The 26,584-nt window shown below is 41.5% G+C and overlaps 1 protein-coding gene across 43 annotated transcripts in view; it reads left to right on the top strand.

Annotated features, from left to right (window-relative positions):
• Positions 1-26,584, top strand: part of ATXN1 (ataxin 1) — a 294,034-nt gene that overhangs the window by 145,694 nt on the left and 121,756 nt on the right. For 41 of the 43 annotated variants that reach the window (XM_083449365.1, XM_083449367.1, XM_083449387.1 and 38 more), the window contains one exon: positions 9,403-9,507. The gene's annotated coding sequence lies outside the window, so the exon portion shown is untranslated. Of the gene's footprint in view, positions 1-9,402; positions 9,508-11,913; positions 18,586-26,584 lie in introns of those variants that run through there. The other 2 variants (XR_014513365.1, XR_014513366.1) reach the window with 1 other exon arrangement.

The following is a 26,584-nucleotide window of genomic DNA, read 5'->3' as shown; positions in this document are numbered from 1 at the left end:
TTCCTCTAGGATAGTGGACCTTATTCCCTAGTATGCTTTGTGTGAATTCAACATGAACATTTGTTTAATATATGTATATTGGCACTTGGTTTATAGGAACTACTTTCTAGTAGTCTTCAAAGCCTTGTTGATATTCTCTTGGGCAAAGTGCTTACTCCACACAAGTTACACAAGTCAGAAACTTTGAGAAACTGAGACTGTATACCCTGTGTGCATCTTGATTTGCATCAGCTTCTGAAACTTCACGTAGAGTACATCTTTGTCTTGCTTATAAAGTGAACTCTGTGCATGCATCAGAAAAAGTGTGTGAGCTGTACTAATAAGCAATAATATTAAGTGTTTGGTTTTTCTTTCTTGGAACACGTGTGTGTTGATTTGATTTATGTGTATAAATGCTAGCTTACTTGTGTACTGTACCTTTCTGCTGTGTGGCTATTAGTTTATCACAAATTATATCTTAGTCATAAATGTAAGTATTGCCTATGCATTCAAAGTGCTTCCTCAGAAGTAAAGCCTATTGAGTAGTTCCTAGAATGTGTGCTAAGAATTGCAGTTGTAGTTTTTTATTATTGATATTTGGTCCATGGCAATGGCCTACAGTTACCTTGCAGACTTCTGTCATCCTTGATTAAGTGTCTCCGGGTCTTTTATATTCAGCGTAGCAGTTGGGTTCCACCAAGTGTTGCATAGTTTTCTATCAGGTGCTGATTGTATAATTTTTTAAAACAGCAACAGATGCAGTACCACACATTGGGTATGGAAATGCATGGTTTGTGTTTTTAAAGTGGCAGTTCTCTCTTAGGTTATTATTAACATACTTTAAGAATGGGTATAGCAGAAACCATACTTTTAATTATATGCAATAATTCAGCGATGAACTTTACTGTTCATTACTGTCTCTCTGTAGTGTATTCCACTTCATAATAAGTCTGAAATTTCAACCAGGGTGTTTGGTATCATCACAGACTGAAGATGGAATTACAACTTTAATTTAGGTAATTTAATTCAAGTGCCTTCTTGCTGCTCGAAATCCTGGAAGTGATGATGACAATTGTGGGTATGTTGCAATGCTTTTATTTTGGAACCCTTCATCTTCCCATTCTTTGAAGCTGAGCTGTTCAATTAAATATCTAGGTAAAAATGCCTTTTGTTGCGGCCTTGTATACATCTCTTTCACATGATCAAATTTTGGTTTATTAAGCCAGGATGTGCAAGAGTTTTATGTACCCACACACAGCCACCTCTTTCTTGTGTGATTGGGCTAACAGACTGGGAAGCCACAGTTAACCATAGTCTCATGTTACAAACTGGGAATTATGGTTCACAGCTTCCAAACAAAGCAGGAGTCATAAGCCAACTTTAAACCATGGCTTCATGTCCTGGCTTGTTTGGAAGCCATTGCCCATAGTTTTCTGGTTACATCCAATGAGACTTAATGGTTAACTGTGACTCCATGACTTTGTTCATCACTTGCATGAAGTGGAGGCTGATTGTGTTTCCAGCAGTTAATGCACCATAAATAATAATTTTGTATTGGCATATCTGTCACTGCTATTCTAAAAGACGTTAGTGTTTTTGGTTGCTGTTATTGTTTCAGAAACCTTGTCTATATGTAGCCACAAACCCTGAGAAGATTGTGGGATTTCCCCCACCTCCCTGAGTTTCTGATAGTCATCTGGCCTTGTGCTCATTTGATGAAGAAAACCTTGGCCACATGAACTCTGGCATCTCTGGAGGTGGGGGAAAACCCTGTATTCCAATTTCAGCATTGGTGGTCACGCAAAAGGTGCTGGTTGCTGTAGTTTGAAAAACAGTCCTGAAGTAGCTTGGAGCATTCTGCTAACTTTAGATTAAATATACCATTGCAGAAGCTGTTGTCACAATACATATCTTAAAATTGGGATTTGAGTAATGTAAGTAAGATTTTTGCTGCTTTTCTTCTGGTGGACAAATTGAAGACTTAAGTGTGTCTAATATTTTTGCTACTTTTTTTTTTAAGAAAATGAATGGTGGTGTCATATTAACAAGAAGAGATTGGAAACACCTTTAGAAAATTATTTTACAGGTTGTAGCATGAAAATGTAAACTTTGCAGAAGGGGGAGTAGCTTCAGGAATGGTTCACCTTTATATATTTGATTGTGCTAACCTGGTATTGCTAACAGATTTTCAAAGGATTTTACAGAAAAAAACCACCTAAATAGAAATATACAGGGGTCCATTCATTGTGTCTCCAAAGTTCAAGAAGAATTGCAGAGGCAAACTTGCACCCTACTTCCCCAATTCCAAGATGAAGGTGGCAGAGTTTGATGATGTAAGCACTGAACTATGGCAAGATTTGCAGTTCATCTTGTCTTATTACTTTCCAGACCTCTACATAATTAAGTAGAAGTTAAGCGATTAAACAGCTTCATAAACCACCTTTCGGGGCCATGCCCTCACAAAGCAGCGTACACTGATATGGAGATGATTTATACCATCTGATGGGCACACTTTATCATGAAACAGCATCTAGACTTTGTAGGCCTGATAAAGCCTTATGATTTCCAAATTAAGGAGCAGCTCAGAATTTTGTCTGAAAACATATTAAGGAAAGGCAGCCTGGAAGAGAGGTGGTTTTAAGGGCCACTTGAAAGCCTGCACTGAAGTGGCCAAGTGTAATTCATTCAGGAGGGAGTTCTGTAACTGTGAAGGCCCCATTGCTTGTGCCCAGCAATCTTGATGGTGAGCACATGAGCTGGACCTCTGCAGCTGTTCTGATGAGTGGGCTGGGTCATGTGAGTGAATCTGATCCTGCCCATCTCAGGATCTTGGAGAATGATATGAGGAATCTCTCTTACTACTGCTGAGGTTTAACATCCCACGGCTTTCCAAGCTTCTCTGAGGCCTTGTAGGAGGTCTAGGAGATCCTGAGAGATCTTGCACTTGTGAACTCCTGAAATTGTTTGTATGCAAAATATGGATAATGCGCATTGGTATATAAATAAAACTCTATTTTAGTCTTCCTCTTCATTGAAAGTGATCATATCTCTTGTATGTCAGCTGTGGATGTCAGACTGATGGATTCCCTTTCCCTCTAACACAATGGTTCACAAAGGGTGTAGTGTGCCACACTGGTGTGGCAGGAGAGGGCAATCCTAGTTGTGATACAGAATCGCCATTCGAACTGTGTGCTGGAGAAGACCCCTTTATAATAAAGATTTTAAAAAATGGTGTGGCACTAGCAAAAAGTTTGAGAACCACTGCCCTAACCCAACCTGGAAGATATTCTCCTTAATATCCGTTCTATGAAGACTGGCTGAGATTATTTAGTGGTGCAAGGCACTCTACCTATTGTTATAAAATCACTTTCATTCCAGGCAAACCGTTCCTTATGTTAATGAAGTACATTTCATTCCTTTTTAAAGACAGGTCACTTACAATTTAAGATATTCCAGGGGAAAATGGAATCGGAGGTGCATACCACGTGGTTAGTGTCTCTCAATACCAATTTTCATAAGCATGTTCCTTCTACTCTGCACAGCTTAAAGGGCAGAAGAGCAGATTCTAAATTCTCCTTCAGTCCCAAAGCCATTACTAGGCAGCTAAGTCCAAGGCTGTGGTTAGAGGTTGAAGAGGGAGTGAAAAATGTGTTTTGCTTTCCTTTACCTTTCTATGTCATGAGTTTACATAATGCCTCACACTGACCTTTGGGGCATCTGGCTCAAATTAAACCCATAATATTATCAATGTGGTCTAAAGCTTCTGCCTAATATGACTAACATATGAAAATCTGCCCAATATTTTAAAAGTTTTGATGTACTTGTTTTGACTTTTAGCAACTGGAATGCATATCTTCCTTTTTAAAAACAACAACAAATGTACAAATTCAGTATGTCCTGTGACACAGCTCAACTTTGGAAGTCATGTTCTTCCCCTGTCACAAGGAAGTCTCAACATCTGCCTGTGGCCACATACATAATAATGTATGTTTCTCAGTAATAAAACTATGGTGTTCTGCCTATGTTTAAAGGCATCCTTTTCCTTAAATTGCTTATGAGATCTGGTTTGGGAAATGGGACCAGTGTTAAAAACCATGAACTAAAAGTCAGCAGCTGCCACTGAAGAAAAGGAGCAGTTGGTGGGTAAGAAATCCACTGATCTCATTTTCTTTCTTTTTAAATAATTACTTATGGATAATCCCCTTCCTGCTACTTGGCTATGTTTCCCGCAGGTATATTCTGTGAACATTTGAAGTTATGTAATTGCAGTTTACCGTCACATTAAAAAATGACTAATGACATAATTTGTGTTTTCAAAATACATAAACAGCTCAGCATGAGAGGGTGATATTTTCAGGAGACAAGGGTGAAGTGCTAGGGTAGAAGGTGGAGATGGCTGATATTTCTCTTTAATGAGCTGTGGCTTACATATCCCTTTGAATAATGTATATTGTTTGCTTATGTTCTTCCATATACATGAGCTGTTTCACACCAAGATCTAGCCATAATTGGGAGCTACGGTAGTCTTGTATAACAAGATGTTTCATGTATTTTAAATAGCTGTCGTCGTTGAAAGAAATGACTGTTGGACCTTAAGCTAGCCTTGGGGGTATATAGCCAATTCTGTCAGAACAGCTTCCTCTTCAGGACTGCTGTCAAACTTACTACTGTCTTCCCAGGACAATAACCCAGGAAGCAGTTCTGGAACTTCCCTCTCCTCTCGCACCCCTCTCCAAATCCATAGTGGATGGGGAGATCTGAGGCACAAACAAAAACCATTCTGCTAAGAGAACTACCGCGTTGGATACCGCCCATGGGAACCAGATATCCATGTTGATTTCAAGTCTGGTGTACTTCCCAGGTGTGTTTCAGTGGGTTGACTGAGTTCACTTTGTCATTTCTTCTTCCTTAAAGATGGAATTCTTCCTCCCATGAATTTATGTTTCCAGTTGTTTCATGGAGAGCATTCCTGTATCATAGGAGGGCATACAACGAAGAAATTAATACAAAACGAGAACTTTTCCCTCTAATACTCCTAGCCATACAAACAGGTGTGTGTCAATTGTACTGGAAAAGAAAAAGATGAACCTTCCCTCCCCATGGACTGCTTTACCAAAGAGGATTCCTCAGGGAAAAGCTTATGGATTGCAGCATGCTCTGTATCTAGTGAATGTGTAGTTTGACCCCTTTTGGACATTGAATCCCAGTCCTGATGGTGGTTTTCTTGTGTGTTTTTGTATGTTTTTCTTTAAATTGTAAACTGTGCCCAACCTTGCCTCCTTGATACATCATGTAGTATTACTTAGAATGTGAAAACAACAACAACAAAGTCTTGTAGCACCCCTTTAAGGTGCCACAGTATTTTGTTGTTTGCTGCAACAGATTAACCCAGCTACCCATTTGCAGCCTGGCATGGTGGCAGGGGAGCAGCCAACATCTCAGACTCCAGCGTGGCTGGGAAACACTTTGCACAGGAAGACACAAACAGGGCAAGACTTCAGAGAGCCAATCAGCATCATTCTAGGCTCCCTGGGGTGTGTGGTCTGGAAGTGGACCAGACCAAAGTCTGTGCTGGCTCTGTCTGGTCTGCTCCTGGGACATAAAAGGTGGTCCTTGCCTACTTGCTCCACTTCTGCTTCAATTGACTTTTCAAACTACCTACCCTTTGTTGTTTACTTTACCTCTTGCTTCCATCAGGGAAGGGTTTGTGATCTAATGACATTGCTATGGACAACTGTTGGTCCCTGTTTTTTAGGGTTGGGGAGGAATTTTGCCCACAGGCAGATTAACTTTGTTCCTGTGCATTCTTGCTTACCTCATAGTAATTGTCATAACTTATGATGGTAGGAGAGGTATTGAGCCAGTTACTTAGGAGAAAGGGACAAGGCAGGGTCACCCTGCCCCATCTCATAGGATGATTCCCTTAAGAGATTCTGGAGGGCAGCACTTTCCATCCAGAAGTATATTGTATATTGTAGGTTGTATATTGTAGATAGTAAGGTGCTTAACTTGAATTGTGGCTTGCTGTTGTATTAATACACTGAGGGGAAAAATAAATTGGGGAAGAGGAGTAGGCATTATTTCTGGGGTTAGTGGAGAAGTGAAAAGTCAGTGATACAATTTCAAGGAGAACTTTTAAATAGAATTTCCATTGTTACTGATGTACTGCAATTTCCCCCCATTATTTGTATACTGCAACTGTTTTAAAGATGGTGCATGGCCTAGGGAACCCTCTAGTGACTTTCTCTGCCAGGTGACACACTTTTGTTCCATCAGTTGAGTCACTGGATTGCAGGGCTCATGAATATTGTGGTACTAAATTAAATAATGGTGTAGAAGTGGGAATGCAAATGAAAAGAGGAAAATACTATAATACACACAATGTCAGTAGTGGACACTGTGAAGCACAGTCATTTAGGAACTTACCTCAGGTTTCAGCTCCTACTTTATCCTTGATATCTGGTTTTGCCTCTGCAGGAAGTTTTTGGTTTTTTTAAAAGTGGGGGAGCATTCATCAATGCAGTCCCCATCCCAGTTTTATTACATCATATTCCCTTTTTGTAGAATGAGACACATTGAAAGCTGCTAATTGTCTGTTACGAGTAATTTATTTGATTGTGGAATAATTATCATTTATATCACTTGACAAGTACGTATAAATCAACATGACCTTTAACTGCATCGGTTGTTTTAGAATTGGTGTAAAGAAATTCAGGGAACTTGGATGATTTGGTGAGTGAGACTGCTGACCCAATGCTGAGTTGCAGGGAGAGGAAATATTGACCAATCCAAATTAGGTAACCGAAAATTATGCTTCCTGCTGATAAGCTACTTTTCATAATATGCAAACATAGCACTCGAGGTAGTAAAACTGTGAGGCAGCTATACTATATCTTATTTAGGAGCTGTAAAATGATCCCATGACAGTAGTAATTCATTCAGTTTCCCACAGAACAGTTTTGTTATGAGGGTTTTGGAAAGCATGTAGAGAAAATGCAGGCATGACCCAGCAAATGTTTTTAACAGTTTCATTAAGCATTAGACTGAAGCTTTTCCTTTGAGTGGGTGAATATGTGGATTAATATAATTCAGCTGTAAGAAAGCCATGAGAGCTGCCAATATTTATTAGGGTAATGAACAGCAGCTAGCATTTTGATGTGTGTTTATCCGTATAGGCATAAGATGGTATCCAGTTAAGTCATAGATTTTGACAGGTCCAAGTGGAGTATGATTTAGTTGGATACACCCATGTGGTTTCAGAATAAGGTGAAAAGAAGCAAGAATTCAGTTGAAGATGCAGTCAACCTCTCTTTGAGGATTGATCTATCAATTGAAGGCAGCTGAAACTGAATGCTCTTTCATTGTGAAATGTAAGACACTATACCCTAGAAAGATATCAAGCCGGAAGATAAAGGAGTGTACAATAAAGCAAAGCTAATGAGTCCAATAAACAGCCCCAAGGTTATAAGTGATCTGTCTAGGGGGATACATCTAGCAGAAGATCTAGAACAACTGCAAATGTTTGCATGTTGGACAGGCACTGAAAAGAACCAGTTGCCCCATTAACCTAAAAATCTTCAAGCATTACAATGCAAAGATGTTTTGATTTCCTTTCCCTGATAATTTGTACAGTGACATCCAAAAGTGGACCTTATGATAAGGGTTTGTACGGACAATCAATAAAAAGGGGGGAAAGGGCTTGCAGGAAAGTTGAAGAAGTTCTTTGCATCTGTTTTCACTGTGACAGACGGGCAGATTGTTGTGCTTGAACTAACTTTCTGAGGAGCTGAAGCAAATAGTGATGAAAAGAGATTGTGTTCTAGGCTGTACTGACAAATTGGAAACCAAATAAAACAGTTTTGCGCTGACAGGACCCAGGTGGAAGATGGTGCGTCCTGGAAGAGGGGGCCTGGAATTGTCGGTAGATAAAAAGGAATAATTGTGGTGGGCGGGGAGGGGGGGCAGAGCAAAATGCAGAGATGAAGAATAACGGAGAAGGAAGGGTGGAAGGAAGAGAGATGTAAATATTCAACATTTATTACTGAAGTTAATTCTTGTGCTTTGGGGGGGATCTCTCATATAATATAGCAGTGAACTGATTCTTATTTTATGGCTTTATTCATTTTAAAGAGGCTACTTTCCTAATTACAAAAAAAACTTCACTTGAATGCCACATTGTGCTTTTGTAGGAGCCAAAATATTGCCCGTTACTGGCCAGAACTGGTTAGTTTCAGCAAGGTGGTGGCCTCATTTGCCTTCCAAGGTTGCAGTGCTATATGACATCAGTTTTGGCGATGTGTTTACTGCAGCCAAGGGCAAAGCTTCCTGCATTGCATTGCCCGTAGTCTGAATAGATGAACCTTTCTGCACACTCTTTTGATATTATCCCCAAAAGCTTCCAAAAGGGGGAAATGATTTTACTGCCATCAAAGAGTGCCCCCAACTCTTGTCTCACCCCTGTTGTATCCCAGATGCCATCAAATAGGGACCTGTGATACACATATCACAACACTTCATGCTTTATTTGATAAGGCAATGAGTGTTTACTTGGTTTGGGGTGGGGAGATAATATTTTCCAAGCAACAATTTGCTGTGTTTTGAGCTCTGGGGAAATGACATTTCCTTACAGTGGTTGTGCTCCCTTGATGGAAACTTTCTGGAGCTCCTGCAACAGCTAAGAAGTGTGTGCAGAACACACACACAAAGTTGTCTAGGTAAGCCCCAGTGCAACTGCAAAAAGGGTACAGTGTGTGAGTTCACCCTGCGCTGAAGGAATAGAAGAAAGATTGAAATACTTTCAAGAACACTGTTTACTTCTTTGGCAGTCTAAAGAAACAGTGGTAGGTGACAGTATAGTGTTAAATGATCAACACAGGAAGAAGAGCCCCCTTTCTCACTGCTTGGATTGCAGAAAACTGATCATGTAAAGAAGAGTAGACTCTAGGTTGATGCTTGCTAAGCTGATCTTTGATGTGGTCATGAAGGAGGTGTTGAATGCAGCAGAGGCGTGAGGAGGGTGAAGGTAACCTTTAGATTGGGGAACGAAGATTGTGTAATTCATTTGATTTACCTTCTTACTGCACCATCCATGTCGCTTATCAGAGTGATTATTTTTCCAGATTTCTCTGTGGTTACTCCTGTTTTCTATGGGTTCATAGTCTGTTTAATCAGCAGTTGATCGTCAAAGAATGTTAACAACCATGCTAACAGGCAGGGTTTGAAAAAATCCATTTAGGCTGTGAAGATAACAAAAGGGCACAATCCACAAAAACGACCACACTTCTTCTCCCCACTTCTGGTTCCAAAACTAGCTTACTTAAAGTTATCAGAAACACATTGCGCGGATAGTGCAGGGGTTTCCCTGCCAGCCACTTGAAGTGACACTTCTTCTCTGAACATTTCTTGTTTTGTTTTTAATTCTAGCATCCTTGAGCACAATGAACAAGCTTTAATGCACAGACTCCAGGGGAAAGTGCTGCAGCACCTGGCCAAAGGAGGCTGCACCTAGGAACACTCCTGCTGTTTGAAGTAAGTAATGGGAGTAGTTTTGTTACAAGGGAAATTGCAAATGCTTTATATATTAATTGGTGTTTTTGTGTCTCAGAGGCTATGCTGATGTTCTGTAATGCATGGAGAAGAAGGATCAATTAGAGGGTTAGATTTGATTGTGGCAAGCCTATGTGTGTTGAACTTTGGCCTTTCCCAATCATGTAGGATGAGGATGTGAGGAAGAGGGACAGCTTTTAACAGCAAAAGAAGTGCATGGACAGGTGGTCCTCACCACACTTCCATGACCACAGCTTACTTTCCTATGGCCTGTCCCTTCAGGTGCCTTTTCTCCCTTTCTCTTGACCAAGTTCCTGATACAGCAAATGAGCTCAGTTGGGAAGGGGAGGCACTTGGGGAGAGGGGGCTGCAAGGAGGAAAGTGACAGCAGCTCCCTGCTTGCATGTTCCTCTTTTGCTATGAAAATCAGACTGCACTGAACTGTTGCCTTCATGTCCTGTTTGAGTCTGTCTCTCAAAAAGCAGCTTGGGCTAGGAAAGAAGTACACAGCTTGTGCACAGATTCACAAGAGTTTTATTTAGGTCATGTCCACTTGGAGTTTTTTTTCAGGGCTGGGATATGTCCATCTCTGCAAGCCAGAACGTATCAGTGATAATTCATACAGCAGGGCGGAGGTGGGATGTATAGCTTGCATGGCAGGGATATGCAAATTCAGAACCAGTTCCAGGCTTGAAGGAGCTTAAGGCAAGAGTTATACCAATTGGCTCAAGGCCCAAAGCCCTGCATTTTCCCATGAAAAAATGGGAGTATGTAGAGATTTTTTTTTGAGAAGCACTGTCTTTCACTTTGCATCAGATTTACTCAATGGAAATCAAGCAAGGGAGTTTGACATTGCAACTTGACTTAATCAGCTTCTGGCACCATCCCTGCTTCTTCCTTGCTTCCTAACCACACCAAGAATAGTGGAATAAGTGAATTATGAATCAAGAGAATAGGCTTGTGTAAAACCCAACATGGCACTTGCTTCCCACACTTCCAGTTTAGCAAACTGAGCAATTGCCTTGTAGCTCTGCCCTAAAAATACATTTTGTTCCTTGGTTGCTTTGCAAAGAGCCAGCTGTTATATTGAACATGCTTTTCTGCAACGAAGCCTATAGCCAAGACTCAACACATGGAACTCAAAACAATTGCACATTTCCCCCCTTTCTACCCTTGTCTCCATTTTTCTCCCCGTCATAGTTGCAAGGGATCTGCCCTCTTGCGCACTGCAAAGAGCAATGCTGTGCTATACATTTAATTGTTTAATTTACTACTATTACCTATCGGTACATAAGATACAAGTCTCAAATATAGAACATTATTTTAAAAGATATAGGCACCTTAAAAAAACCCTCATTAAAAATCACAGTAGGTGTATACTTATATCAAAACTAACAGCAATGTCACAAAATGAGGGGGCAAGCTTTCTGAGAATCCTTCAGGCTGGATGTTCAACAAGCCTGGGGGTAGCTGAAGCCAGCTATTTCAGGAAATAGGTATTTGGGGCCTTTGCAAACAGAAGTCTTGTACTCTATGCAGAAGTAACATATAATAATTGTTGTGCTTGAGTTGATTTTTGGTTTAGGGCTGCTTCTAGATTTGGAGGGAGGTTTGGCAAAGTGCTAACTGGTGGCCCACATTGGGCTTAACTGTTGGTGGCAGGCAACAGCCAAGCTCCTAACAGTGCTGGGCTACCCTGCAAATTTCCCATAATGCTTCTAATCAGTGTTATGTTAACAGCATTGTGGAAGTTGTTTGTTTTTTTATGGAGGCTAGTCCCAGATTACTTGCTGCTGCTCAGAGTTCCAGATTGTGGACAGGAAGGGTGGGCCCTATCAAGGTGATGGGACCATGGTAGCTTCCCAAAGACAGCAGCTACTGACCCTGGCCCTACTATTGGTGGTAGCTGACTACACAATCTCTAATGGTTTGGAGAACGACGCCAGGGGAGCACGTTGCTTAGCGATGCATCTGTAGAGTACTAGGATTTCAAGAAAAGTTGGTGGCTTATAACGACATATTCTTCTGCAATTGTGTGGCTATTGGAATTGTTTTATCAAAATATCAACATCCTTGCAGAATTTTTAGTTGTCTTTGTCAGTTCTGTATTCATATTTTGACTGTGCTCGTACTATTCTCCTCATGACAAAAGGTTTTAAATGACATGGTTAGAACAAAATAAAGTCCTCTTTCTGCACCATGGCTGTGAATGACACTGGAATGTTTGAAATAGTAGCATAATTAGCAGCTACGTGACTCAGACTACATTGTGCTATTTTTGGTTTCGTAATTAAAAAACAGAAAAAGACAACTCAATATGAATTGTAGTGAAATGCTTCACCTCTTTCACCCTTTCCATCGTCTGTCCTTTTATTTTTATTGCATTAGAAAACTGGGGACCTCTTCATCTTTCTTTGTTACATGGCCTGGGAGGAAACAATTGTTGAAAGATAATGAAGAGAGAAACAAAAACCTTGCAGGCTTTTCCCTTGTTAGAAACACAGTGCCTTGTTACTTTCACACGTGGCAAAATAATAGAAATCACTGCAAGCTATTTTGTTCTGATCACTGCATTTGCTGCTTTTGCTTTAATTTGGCAGCGTGGAATAGCCATAGAATGAAAACAGGCATTTGGTTTCAGCACAGCATAGAACTGTTTCTGGGGAATTCCAGCACCAACTTCACTGTTTTGGGGGCATTCCATGAAGCATCTGCGAAAATTATTTGCCTTGAAAGAGGTGTGGAGTGGCTCAGTAGGCCTAAATATCAATAGTCTTGGAGAGAAAATTGGGGGCAGGGGGCAGAAACCAGAGCCATTTTTTGTTGTCAGCATTCATTTTCGTGGAGAGTCTCCACTGTTGTAATCTCTGATCCCCTAGCTCCTGTGTTAGATACAAAGATATGTTTTTAAAAAGCCACATTTCAGAGCCGTGTGGTCTGTGACTACCCATAGCTCCCCTTTTAACACCTGTACCTAAATGCCATGCTTCAAGAGAGAGGCTGAAATACCACATGAGACCTGTTTCTACCATGCCTTCATAATCCTGTGCTAACATTTTTAACTAGGAGAATTTTTGCTGTGCTTATTCCAAAGAGTCAATGAAATACATTTTGTTGGACTGATGTATTGTTAGTAGGTTTTTGAGTTGTACAGAATGATTCTTAATGGCTCATTGAGAGAGTTTGTGTAGCTCAGAATTGGTTGGCATATCAGTTGGCATATCAGTTATAGTATATGTCCATAGTCATATATTCCATGAAGTCAAGGTGGCAGCACACCTTTTAAATGTGCCGCGATGTCATCTGATATCAAAGGCAAAGTGAGGGGATCCCAAGCCTTGCTCCTCAGGTCTGCAGAAATCTGGATGTATTTGTGTTAAATTGAAAATGGTGTCTTAATGGTTGGATTATTATCTCTTTTATGTTTGCTTTTATATTTGTATGATCCTTTGAGCAATCCTTTGTGGGGGGGGGAGTGATGGGGAGCAATGTTAAAATTATGATAATAAACATATTTGCACCCTTCATTTAGGATCACCACCTACGTTTACAAAATTACTTTTGTATTTTATAGTTGATTTTTTCCCCTCTTCATTTTATTTTAAAATAGTATAACTCTTTGGGCTATCACTGGGCTCCCAAATAAAAACCAAAATGAGCAATTCAGTGCCTTGAATTATTGTGACATATTTATATTTGTATAATGCTCGTAGCTACCATTGTTTCATAACAGTAAACTGGCTTGATCTAGTGCATAGGTGCATTCCCTATTCTACCACCACACATGAGATTCTCCCAGCCCTATTGATCTACTACTGGTATATGTGTCAGGTGTGGGGGCTATATGTATAGATTGCCATACTCAGGCATTGATCGGATCATGCAACTGAGACTTGTAATTAGCACAACCTGTCAAAAGTCCTGACTGTATTAATGTAATAAACATTTGATCACAATTTTAACATTAAAAAAACCAACAACAGATTTGTTAAAGAGCATATATTAACTGATCTTTAGCTGGAATGTTGTTTGGGCAGTATACTAACAACCAAACTTAGGCGGTACTTTGGAAACAAACTGTATCACAAAGGAACTTGCCTGGCTAGTTCAACAGTGGAATCCTCCACTGGATTTTAACCCAGACTAACCCCACCACCCCAAACTCACAATAGTATTTTTGTTTGTCATTTTATCTAATATAATGCATTTTTCCTTATTTTGTTAATGTATGCAAAGTCACCTCTAATGTATGCATTTTTGCACATGTCTTTTGGTTGGAGACATCCAACATAAAATTTGGTGTGAATTTAAATGAAAACAAAATTGAATACCTCCCTTGTCCCTAGTTAAGAGTGTCTCCAGTGTAAGCAGTATGTGTTATAGGTGGTAGGGAAATGTGCTTTCAGATGTATGCAACATTCTCAGTGGTGCTTGATATGCCCTGGTGAAGCAATTTGTCTTCGCTTATTATCTTATGCACTACCATAAGAATTTCCATCACCCACCAGTGTGTCTTCTTACATTTGACAGGTGCAGAAAGATTCAACCAGATGTTCTCTCATATCACCATTGATATGTAATATTATGAGTTACACAGGTGTGGTGACATTGTCACGTAATGGTGGCGTGTGTCTCCTGCAGCTGCAGATTCTCTTCCTAGCCTCTGAAGGTGGTAGATAATTGCTCTTGAAGTGTTTACATAATCAGCAAGAAATAATTAAAAAGCTAGCACAGATGCTCTTATTTTACCACATTTGATTCTGAGGTTCTACTAAGGCAACCAGAGTTGTGTTTGTTGTGTGCGCATGCATGTATGTTTCTCAGAATCAGCTGTAACTCTTGAATTTTTTCTTAGTATTCAGCCTACACATAAGTCTAGATAACTTAGAAGTTGAAGTAATGTTTGTCTACTGTGCCTACAACTGCAGAAGGTGAAGTGTTTTGACATATGTTCTCCCAAAAACTCTGGAGGGTTTCCAAACATTTCTTTCATCTGTATGTGTCTTTTTAACAAAGAAACATGAGCAAAGACAATTCAGATTTCTTCTTCCCTTGTTGTTAAGGCTGTTAATCGCCAGGGAACTTTGGCAAAACATTTGCGGTAGAATGGATCTAGTGTCTTGGAGCTGGTTCATCTTGTCACCAACCAAATGTAAGCTTTGTGCTCTGTATAATTATTGACATATCTGGACTGTGCAAATGTATGCCCATCATGTTCTGTCCATGTTGTACACTGATTTCACAACTCTCCATCCAAAGACAGTGGTGTTTTTTTCCCAGTCCACACATAAAGATCCCTGTTGCGGGAAAATATGTGCACACATAACATTAAACCATATTTTGGTGCTATGTGAATGAGTCTTCAAGGACACACACTCTGCTCACGTTCCTGAGAGTTTTCCTGGCTATGCTATATAGGTCCAGAGGGCTCGGGTTTCAAGCCCTCTACTTGTGTGACATTGCTGAATGTTCCACATGACACTTTCATAGTCTCTTGACTTTAAAGAGTTAAAGAAGAGTATGCATTTTGAAAGGGCAACCACCTGGGGAGAGGAAGGGAAGTAGGGAAAGTTTGCCACTTAACTATTCATCCTAGGAGCAATTGCTACCCAACAGGTAAGATGCATACCTGGTTTGATTATATACTACACAAGCCTATTTGGGTTTTATTGTTGTTGTTTATTGCATAGTTTTACAATTCTAGCAAAGTTGTGCAATGTAAAGCTTGCAATGGTGCATTTCTTGAGAATAAAAATAATTTTGAAAAGGGTGGCGTTTTAGTTTGGCTGATGAAGAAATCTTTCTCAGTGACATAGATGGGAAGGGGACAACTTAAACCAGAAAAAAAATATTGAATTGGCTCCAGCTTGCTACTGTATAAACACAGGCTTTGCTCATAGTTTGACTGCAATTAGTTCTAGCCCTAAGAACTAACCAAGAGCAAGCTTGTAGTACAATATGCAGTCATTGTAATGTTATGTAGACATGGCTAATGTAATGTGAACCCCTTAAACTTACATAGAAATTATTAGTAGTAATAATTTTTAATTTGACTTAAAGCATTACATTGCTTGACAATGCTTTAAAAAAAATGAACACAGTCCTCTTTGATTTTAATGTTGGCTCAAGATCTTAAGTCGCTGACGGTATACATCTGCAAGAATTAGTGAGCCCTGCAGACAAATATGTTTGGAAGCAAAATATTGTTAAATCATTTCCTCAGCTGGCTATCTGCCAAGGTGTTCTGTATCCTTTTCTTGCATTGATAAACATCATAAATACCTAAATGGCTACAAAAGGCTGTTGAGAGCCATTTACTATTTTGGGTGTGTATCATGATAAGCAGGCACAGCAGAAAAACAAAACCACGAACTTGAGACTTTGGAAGGGAAAGCAAAAAGAGAGAGAAGTGCTTGCACATAATAGAAAATGAATTAAGAAATAGATAATTATAAAGTTTATATGTGCAAGGCCTTTTGGTTTTTACCTCCCCCCCTTTTTTTAACCATGATAACTATATTGCATTGTTGGACTATGAATTAGAGCACTCTTAACTCCTAGCCCAAAAGTGTGATCTCTCTTCAGGCATTATGTCTTAATAGAGAATGAAAACATGAATGGTGGTTATACACATTGCTCTTTCTGCCAATGTCCTCTCATGCACTGGTCTCAATGCACTTTGCCCCTGACTTAACTGCATCTCAAGAATCATGTTACATATGTACAAGTGAATACCAGGCTTCCACTCCACAGTTCGTATACATTTGGCTAGGAGTCACATTTTGACAATTCCTGTGTTGTGAGACAATTTTTTGAGGCAACATTTACTGATCTGCTGCAGGTCATAGCTGCCAAGTGTCCCTTATTTGAAGGGACAGTCCCTTATTCCAGCGCCATGTCCCGCTGCTGTCCCTTATTGATGGATGTCCCTTAAATGTCCCTTAAATGATGTTCCTTCAATTTCAAAGGAAGCAGCTCCTCTCCCCCCCTCCCTACCGGCCAGGGAGGAGGGAGGCTCCAACTGTGTTGCTTGGCTGTGTTGCTCACCCAATAAGAAGTCTAAGAACGACTGGGGGGTGGAGCGTGCATGCCTTGTGTGTGGCTAGTTAATGCAAGCTGAGGGGTTTTTTGAATGCTGGACACCATTTTGTTGCACGTACTGCTGCAAACTTTGCAGTGCAAAGCCAGGCCGGAGAGCCATCTTAAGTTGAGGCTGCATAGGCTTGTGGTGCATGTGATTCAGATTCTATTCAGTTGAACCTCTGGTTACAAAGTTGGTTGGACATTGTTCTCGAAGCTACCAGCATGAGTTTGGCCAGACTGCAGGAGGACAGGAAGACTGGAGTGTCTGGCTTCTGGTCCCTTATTTTCAAGGCTTCTGGTCCCTTATTTTCAAATCTGTAAGTTGACAACTATGGTTGTAGGTAGAATCATAGAATCATGGCATTGTAGAGTTGGAAGGTATCCTGATTATCATCTAGTCCATGGGTCGGCAGACTAAGGCCCGCAGGCCGGATCAGGCCCAATTGCCTTCTGGACCCAGCCCATGGATGGTCCGGGAATCACTGTGTGGATCGCCATCACACATGTTCTTTCCCTCTCCCTTCCTCTCCCTCACAAAGTGGCGGCTGCGCCGCCTCCTCCTCCTCCCTCCCTCCTCCTGGCTTCTGCCTGCCCTGCCTAGAGGAAGAAGGGGGCTGGGCTTTGTTGGTGCCAGCAGCAGCAGCGCTTGAGTGGCCTCCATTTTAAGCAGCCCCTCTCTGGAGCCTTTTCGCGGGCCACTCATCATCTTGCCACCGCCGCCAGCTCCTGCTGCTCGCAAGACACAGGTAAGCAGCCACTGGGGCTCGTGGTGCTCTTGCATCACTCCCCCCCCCAAAAAAATATAGTCCGGACCCCCACAAGGTTTGAGGGACAGTGGACCAGCCCCCTGCTGAAAAAGTTTGCTGATCTAGTCCAGCCCCCTGCAATGCAGCTGTCCCATTCAGGGATTGAACCTGCAACCTTGGTATTATAAGCACCCCACTCTAACCAAAAGAAGTAGCTGCACAGGAGCTCTTCTGCTGCTATTTGTTCTGTTGCCATATGCCCTGGCTCTGATCCTACAATGAAGGATAGATGATGATTGTGAGGTCGGCAGTATAAATGAGTGAAGTTGATCTGCAGTGTTGTGAGGGGCAGTGTTCTAGATTATATTCTATGGTGCTAGGTCACTTGAGTTTGTGCTTTGCGGCCCCTTATCCCTTTTCTGCTTTGTGGAAGACACAGCTGCAGCAGTTTTGAATACGCTGGGTTTGTCAAGCCTGTAAGCAATTTACCCATATTGCAGGAAATGGGGTGAAGGTGACTGTGTGTTTGAATGTTCGGCATCTCTTAGGGCATCAATATATTCTGTGGTGCATGGTGGTAGGTAACTTGAGTTTGTGCTTTGTGGCTCCTTATCCCTTTTCTCCTTTTTGGGAGACACAGCTGCAGCCTTTTGAGTATGATATGTTCTTAAGCCTGTAAGCAGTTTACCCATATTGCAGGAATTGGGGTGGAAGTGACTGTGTGTTTGGATGTTCTGCATGTCTTAGGGTGTGAATTAAAGCAATTGAGTCCTCCCTTGACACATAATCTTCCTCTACCTGGTGAGTCTTCATCTTTGCTTACTTGTGGTGGTGATGGTGGTGAGGTCCTTCGTCCTTGTAATCTTGGTTGTGGAGCAGAAAGGAATTGAGGCTTCTTGTGGATATTTGTATCTGGCACAATGAAGTCAGAATGGACCAGTAATGTAAAACCATAGTTTGGTGCTACAGTAATAAACAGCAGTGAGTTGTGAGCATGCACAACCACCTCATCCTCTGATGTGGCCACAAAGAGTTTGATAATTTTTGTTTCTTTTTTAGATTAACAAACACTTGCTCTGTCATCCAAACCTGGAAAAACTGTGATTAGTCTTCACAATGCTTAATTGAAACAATCGAACTTTAAACTATAGTTTATGAAGCTGATTCCCCCCTCCCCAACCAGTGCCAGATTTAGGTATAAGCTAAACAAGCTATAGCTTAGGGCCCCACTTTCTTGGGGCCTCCCAAAAAATGTAAAGGAAAAAACTGGATGTACATTTCCAAAATATAAGAGAAAAAAATAAATTACCATATAGCATACCGTATTTTTCGCCCTATAGGACGCACTTTTTCCCCTCCAAAAAGGAAGGAGAAATGTGTGTGCGTCCTATGGGGCGAATGGAAGCTTTCGCTGAAGCCTGGAGAGCGAGGGGGGTCGGTGCGCACCGACCCCTCTCGCTCTCCAGGCTTCAGGAAGCTATCTGCTAGCCATGGGAGCTAGCAGAGACCTTGCCAGCACCCAGAAGCTTGGGGCGCGCTGAGCTCCGCACTCCCCAAGCTTCGGGATTGGCGCAGCGCTCCGCTAGCTGTGGGAAAGCCGCGCGGCTCTCCCACGGCTAGCGGAGACCTTGCCAGCACCCAGAAGCTTGGGGCGCGCTGAGCTCCGCACGCCCCAAGCTTCGGGATTGGCGCAGCGCTCCGCTAGCCCTGGGAGAGCCCCGTGGCTCTCCCAGGGCTAGCGGAGACGTTGCCGGCACCCAGAAGCTTGGGGCGCGCTGAGCTCTGCATGCCCCAAGCTTCGGGATTAGCACAGCGCACCTGGGGGGGAAATAAAAATTTTTCCCTTTATTTCCCCCCCAAAAAACTAGGTGCGTCCTATGGGCCGGTGCGTCCTATGGGGCGAAAAATACGGTATATTCAACACAAAAAACGACAATTTGTTGTTGACAAAGGACAGCTGGACATTTAAAGGACCCCGTTACCTTCAGTAGTTTAGGGTCTCATCAAACCTAAATCTGGCCCTGCCCCCAACTAACGCTAATTAAGGCTTTGGATAACACATTGAAAGGTGGGTATTAGAAGCAGAAGCTTCCAATAACCTCCTCATGGCCACACCATAGTTTAGCATTAAATCTGGCACATCTTAATGCATTCTATCCGTAGGGGATGATTTGCAACCTCACCTCAAATAACAGCTTCAGATTCTGCTTTAGAGGCAATGTTTGGTTAATGCAAACCATAGTTTGCCTAACTTGGTCAGAGTGACTGCAAACTGTGGAAGGAAAAAATGGTGTGGAGATCAAATTTCAAGATGATTTGGTTGAGGCAATAATTAAAGAGTGATGGAAAGGTAGGCCTCTGAATTATGAGCAAAGTGAGAATTTTCATCCGCATTAAACTTTGTAGTTTCAGAACCTGTGTGCTGATTTATTATAATTGGTATTCTGGGGCTAGAAAGTATGATTAGGAATTCCTTGGTTTGACTCTTTATTCTGTGATGAGCTCACTAGGAGGCGTTTCTCTCAGTTCCTCAATGTGCAATGTACTGACTTACAGGGTCATTGTAAGGATTTCCACTAGATAACTCATGTAAAGTGCTTTGTGCACTTGAAAGTACTATGGAAAAGCTCAGTATCATTAGGAATTATTTCTAATGTACCTTACAAAATTATTGTGGCATCTGTAATAATGCTAATGGCTTACTTTTGAATTGAAAAAACAAGATTCAGATTTAAGGCCAAAAGATAATAATGGATAAGCTTATAATAAAATAGATACCTTGCTGTAAATCCCACTTTGTGGCAACAAATCATCTGAGCTTTGCTTCTTTGGGTGGTGATGTCACCAAAAGTTCTCCAGAGTTTTCATTAACCTAACTTTTCCCTGAGGTTTTCTTGGGATATGTTGCTCTTAAATGTCCTAGAATCTCTTGGGACTAGACACGTTCCTTGTTTTGCTGTTCTGCTTTCTCAAGTGGCTGCTCTGTGCCTTCTTGCTTCTTTTGATTTGGTCCGCCTCTTTGTGCTGGCAGGCAATCAAACCAGTGTAATTTACTACAGTTCTGCTCCACCAAATTTTGGAAGACAAGAGGGCTGAAAATGTAGTCTGACTTGCCAGAATACAAGGTATATTCCCCTGGTGTTTGTGCCTTTTATAGCTCATCGCTGTCACCCAGTGTACCTTTTGTGGGTTTCTTCAGCTGAGTGAGCAGGCTAGACTGCCTGGGATTCAGATAGCAATGGGTAGATCAAATATTACAGGCTGATCATTTGTAGATAGAGAATGCAAGAATAACCTTGCCTATAAAATACTCAGCTTTTCTTTGTGCATTTGGAAAGTGTTTGTAAGGGAGATGGCTAGCAAAAGCGACGCGGGTGGCGCTGTGGGTAAAACCTCAGCGCCTAGGACTTGCCGATCGTATGGTCGGCAGTTCGAATCCCCACGGCGGGGTGCGCTCCTGTCGTTCGGTCCCAGCGCCTGCCAACCTAGCAGTTTGAAAGCACCCCTGAGTGCAAGTAGATAAATAGGGACCGCTTACCAGCGGGAAGGTAAATGGCGTTTCCGTGTGCTGCGCTGGCTTGCCAGATGCAGCTTGTCACGCTGGCCATGTGACCCGGAAGTGTCCGGACAGCACTGGCTCCCGGCCTCTAGAGTGAGATGAGCGCACAACCCTAGAGTCTGTCAAGACTGGCCCGTACGGGCAGGGGTACCTTTACCTTTACCTGGCTAGCAAAAGACAAAACTGAATGTCTTTGGACTAAAGAGGAGATGCACAGAATAATAATAATCCTGCAAACGGGTGTTTTTTTAATGAAAACAAAGACCACCACAGCCAACCACAAATGAACAGCCACACCCTAGGCCTACTCCAACCTCTCTCACCACCAAAGGAACACAAGTGAACAGCAGAGAACCTGCACAAGCAACACTGATGAGACTATCACAAAGATAGAATTATAGAAATATTTTACCTCTTTTTTTGTGCGTAGGGAAAAGGCTGGTTGGAATTGTACCCTGAATGCCCCAGAGATAGCCAGCACTTTCGCTGACAATCAGACAGTAGTCATAGGAAATACCTCCTGATGTTTTTTATCACAGAAAAGATTAAATGAATCAAACTTCATAAAATAGAAGAGTAAACTAGCTCATATGTGAGGTATGAGGGAAATAAGGTAAATATGTAGACTTTATGAGCAGATGATATGCAATACACAATAGCAGGCGGTTTGGGGAGCCAGTGTGGCACAGTTAACAGAGTGTTGGCTTTGGACTGGAAAGACTGATTTCAAGAATTCATATGATGGTGTTTGGGACTGGACCTGCCATGGTATGGGCCTCTGGTTCCCCTCCTACATGGATGTCTATAGACATTACACTCACTCTTATTCCCTTTCTCTCTGTACCTACCTACCTACCTACACACACACACACACACACACACACACAGGTCAGCTAGACAGCAGGGAAAGGGCCTGTGAGGTATAAGGAAGTCACCCTCTGGCTATATGCAGGTCTCAGGTGGTTGATATGCACTGTATGTGGACTTGGATAAGTCACTATCTCTCAACTAAACCTAACTTTCAGGGGTGTTATGAGGATACATGCCACTGACCTCCTTGGAAGAAGGACAAGTTGCACATCTGATAAACAAATGTACATATAGAGAACTATTTTCTGGTTAAAGTAGGTATGACTTGGAGCATGTTACATTATCAGTGCACATGGCTTAAATTATTTTAATATTTGCAGTCTGTTACAGGTTGTTTTCATGGGTTGCTTGTACCCGAGTAAGCAAATCGGCACAATCTCGGTAACATATTATTGATTACTGAGGTTTGATATTTATGTTTTAATGTGATATTTCACATAACAGAAATATAATAAAAGTATGCTTCTGTATAAATAACAAACCTATACAGATACTCATATTTTATGCAAAGCATGCAAATTTGTTATGTAAAGGCATTGCATAATTCTTACTCCAGTATGACTTTTATGCACCCTTTTCTTCCTTACCTCATTTGTGAAAGTGGCAGATGAACTGGGCTGTACCATGTTGAACTGAATGCAGTATCTCCTGCCCAGTGCATTATAGCCCTCTTTCAGAGATACTGCTTTCAAATGCAGATCCCCCCATTCCAGTTCATTCAGCTTTGTAGGATGGATGAGAGGAATGCAAGAGCCGGAGTAACCTGTGTCATATCCATTTGCTTAATACCCACAACTCATTTTTCATTATTAAATATGATAGTGTTGCAATTCAAAGTTATCCTATCTATGGTTTGTACCCACATTTAATGGCCCATCTAGACACAATTATCCTTCTCTGTTGAATATGTTATTGGAATCTTTAATTCCAACTCAAGTATATTACTCAGTGAGTGGAATTGGCTCTTGCAATAACTAGTAGCCTGAATTGGCAGCAAATTACATTTATACCAAAATGATGGTTTTACATGGGATTCTTACTACGCATCTGAATTATGCTGCTTAGAGTTATAATTGAGGCTGTCATGCTATGGCATAATTGCATAGCAGTAGCATTGAACAATGTTTTAAGAGTACGTGGACAGAATGTGTTGTGATTTCAGAATAAGGGCATGCAATTCTTTGACAGACTAATTTGATTTTTTCATAGTATCTAGTGGCTTTAAAATTTCAGAGTAAATATTATACTGCCTTTGCTTGGAGTTAACAGTGTGATAGGAGTTGTGTCTTACACAAATATTTATCTATGAATTATCAGAACCTGCATTATCAGAGGCTGATTATATAGATGCATGTCACAAAGGGGTCTATAATATGAAATTATGTAAGGGCCTGGTTATTCCAGTGTTCAGTCCTCATGATGATTCGACTGAATGAAATCACTAAAGTGTAGTCCATCTGAGTCACAGTTGTGTGCTTCTTAGATCCACTGGTTTCAGTGGAAAACACCCATTAACAGCAGTGGAAGTTTGGCTGAATTGTGTCCTCATGCATACTTCATAACTCGATTCTCAGAACACGGGATTAGGGAATCATTTATGCCCTTCTTGCAAGATTTCTTTACCAAGTAGGCAAAGACCTAGCTACATATTACCTACTTTGCATGATTTCCATTTGCATTGCTCACAAAGTTCTGCCTTACATTGTATTCATGAGTTCCTGTATCAAAAGGGACATTTATTTTGTCTCTGTCTTCAGCCTTTTCCTACACAATGCATAGGTGTGGTTTGCTTGCCAGGCTTTGGATGGCTTCAAAAGGATTTTTGTGCATGCCTATGTGCTACTGGAATTGCTTGAGGGACCATTGAACAGACAACAAGCTAGAAAACAGGCGTGCCATGCCACCTAGCATTTGTTTGGTCACCTGTGGCAAGGAACATCCAGTTCTAGGTTGCCAGACACCTCCCCACTGATACAGGGCTGGCGCCTCACACAGGGCTGCCATAGAACAACACTGTGTTTACACAGGAGTGACTTGGGATGACTGCATTTCAGAATTGTCATGGCACAATCCTCTGCATGTTTGCTTGGAGGTGTGTCCCGCTGTGGTCATTGGGCTTATTCCAGAAATGTGTATAGGATTACTGTCTCTTTTGACTAGCCTTAGAGCTACTTCCTCTTAAGAACAAGCTGTGTGTGCCCTGCCTTATAGCTGGCTCACTCCCCTTCCTAGTTCAAGGAATACCCTTCCACAGCCTATTGCCCTTCAGCTATGCTGATGTAGTCCAGAACATCTGGAGGGGGTACTAAGATGAACAAGGCTGTTGTAGTGATTGTCTTAAGTGGGCTCTACTCTTGTTGTTGGTCCTGGTCAGGCTCACAGAATGTAGCCGCAGCAGCAATTTCCTATTGGTGGAAAGGGTATGTGTGTGGTCATGTACATCTAATACAGGTGACTTGCATGGATACACAGGAAGGCAGTAGATTTAATGTGTGGATCTTATACTAAGTGGATACTGGACAAAATTGTCAGATTTCCATTAAGGCTAGTAATATCCACTAAGTGTGGAGGAGGGTTTGTGTGCTTTAAACCAACATATCTTTTATAAATGCCTACTGAATTATGGAGTAACATTCCTGAACCACGCAGGAAAATAAATAGTTCAATTCACGAAATAATAGGAATGGAAAAATGCAAATAGACAAGAATACAATTGACCACAAGCACTAATTACAACTGCAGTAGTTGTCAGATGTATGCTTTCAGAAGCTCATTGTTTTTTAGCCATTGTATTCCCTCCGCTCCGCTCCCCTTTTCTGTATTTTTAGACGTAATCCATTAATACCTTTAGTCATATTCTCTCCTATTCTTTTTACTACACAGGGAATATATATTTAACATTTTTAAAATGCATATTCCATACCAGCAGTAGAATGAGCCATTACTGCCATGCAGTTCTAGGCCTGAATTTTTCTCCCTCTGTTTTTGAGCAATAGCTGAAGAATTGACAATTCTTCACACTACAATAAGCACCAATTGCTTTGTGTGGTACCATTGCTTTAGTTAGACTCAGTTGGAATAAGCACTCAGTGCAGCAAGCCTGCAACTGTGAAGGCAATAGGTTGATGACTGAACATGATTTATACAGTCCTCTGGGTTATGTTATCTTCTAAGTGCATGTGACATTATGCCATTCCTAATGGTATCTAATGACCTTGCGCTCTGTACACTCTCTGCCTTGTAATCTGAATTCATTTGTCATTTTGTAGGCTTCTGAATTTACAGGAATGTCATTCACAACAAAAATAACACAAATATTGTGGATGCCTGGGAAGTTTCTGCTTTATAGTTAAACCACTACCCCCTACATTTTTTAAAGAGGAGGAGGATTTGATTTAATATTGACAAAGAGTAGTGGAGCTTGTAATCTTAAAGGTATGTGTCTGGGTGTAGAGAAAGCAAAATTCTCAAAGCAACCAGATGATTTTAAGGGGTGGTTTTTGTCCAAGTCTTAACACCTCTTCTGCCAATAAACACAATAAAGTACCTGGGAGAGAAACTGCCGTAGGGGTGGAGAGTGTGAACTGCCAACGTCAATGCAGTGCAGTGAACTTCTAGATTACACTGGTGTTGCTGAAAAGTTCCACCTGTGTTGCAGACAGGTATGTGGGAGCAAATATTTAAGACTGGAGTGCTAGTTCTGAAACCTCGTTACTATGAGCCCAAGCGTGACAAAGCCGCAGGTGACAGATTGCTGGGTACTTAGGTACCAGTCGTATATAACCAGTGGAACTCCTTGGGACTTACTTCTGAGTAGATGCATACAGGGTTATACTGTTGATGTGCCTACTGCTAGCTGAGCAATTTCCAGGCTGCAGTTCAGCTGCTTATTAAGAATGTCCTTATTTCTGAATCTTGAATGACCTACTTTCCAATATAACTTAAGCTGATTTTACAACCTGCTCCTAGATGGCGTTGGCTTATACCCAAATTCTTCTGTGTAGAGCTAAGAATGTCTGTATGGTATTCTGGTTGGCCACTAGGATAGCTGCCAGTGTAATCTAGAAGTAAACATTGTAAAGGGGGAGCAGGAGGGAGAGCGGGAAATCGCCACCCCTTCTCTTTTTCTCTTCATCTAGTCATTGCCACCACAGCTGTACATACCAAGTCCCAGCACCACGGCCCTTCATGGAAAAGGCCTGAATGCCAATAAAAGCAGACTCTGAAGTTGCAGTTATGGACTGGCCAGGGTTAAGGGTGACTGGGAGTCCTTTGAAGGGTCAGGTCTATAGGCTTCTTTGGGCTGGATGTGACCCAGAGGCCATTAGCTGCTGACCTCTTAACTATAATATCAGTAGATAAAAGGCTTTATCTTGCATCTTATGAACTAAAGAAGAGGAGGACTGTACATCATGTTAGGGTACTTCATTCTTTCTATGGCCATTCCTTGTACTAATATTTGCATTTGCATTTCTGCTATTTATAAACAGATTCCTCGTATTTATATGCCAGAAATAGCTACAATTTGGCTGAGCTCCAGTGTCCCTAGAGCTAGAAAGCAGCATGGGGTTTTTTTCCATATTGAATGATAGACTACTCCCAGGGAACAGGAACCCCCAAAACTTCTACACCCATATTCCTGATACAGAAACGAAAGGAAGAGGTGTGGGCTTGTGCTGCTTATCTTACAGCTTCTGGCTATAAGGCTTCTCTGTGATCTTGCAGGTGAGGGTTAGAATGGAGTTAATCATATGAAAACCTCTCATGGGATGACTACATACCATCTGAAAGCTGTGAGATT

The sequence above is a fragment of the Podarcis tiliguerta genome (genome assembly GCF_965153285.1).
Source record: "Podarcis tiliguerta genome assembly, chromosome: 7".
NCBI classification, from domain to species: Eukaryota; Metazoa; Chordata; class Lepidosauria; order Squamata; family Lacertidae; genus Podarcis; species Podarcis tiliguerta.
This window is presented reverse-complemented; position numbering and strand designations above follow the sequence as displayed.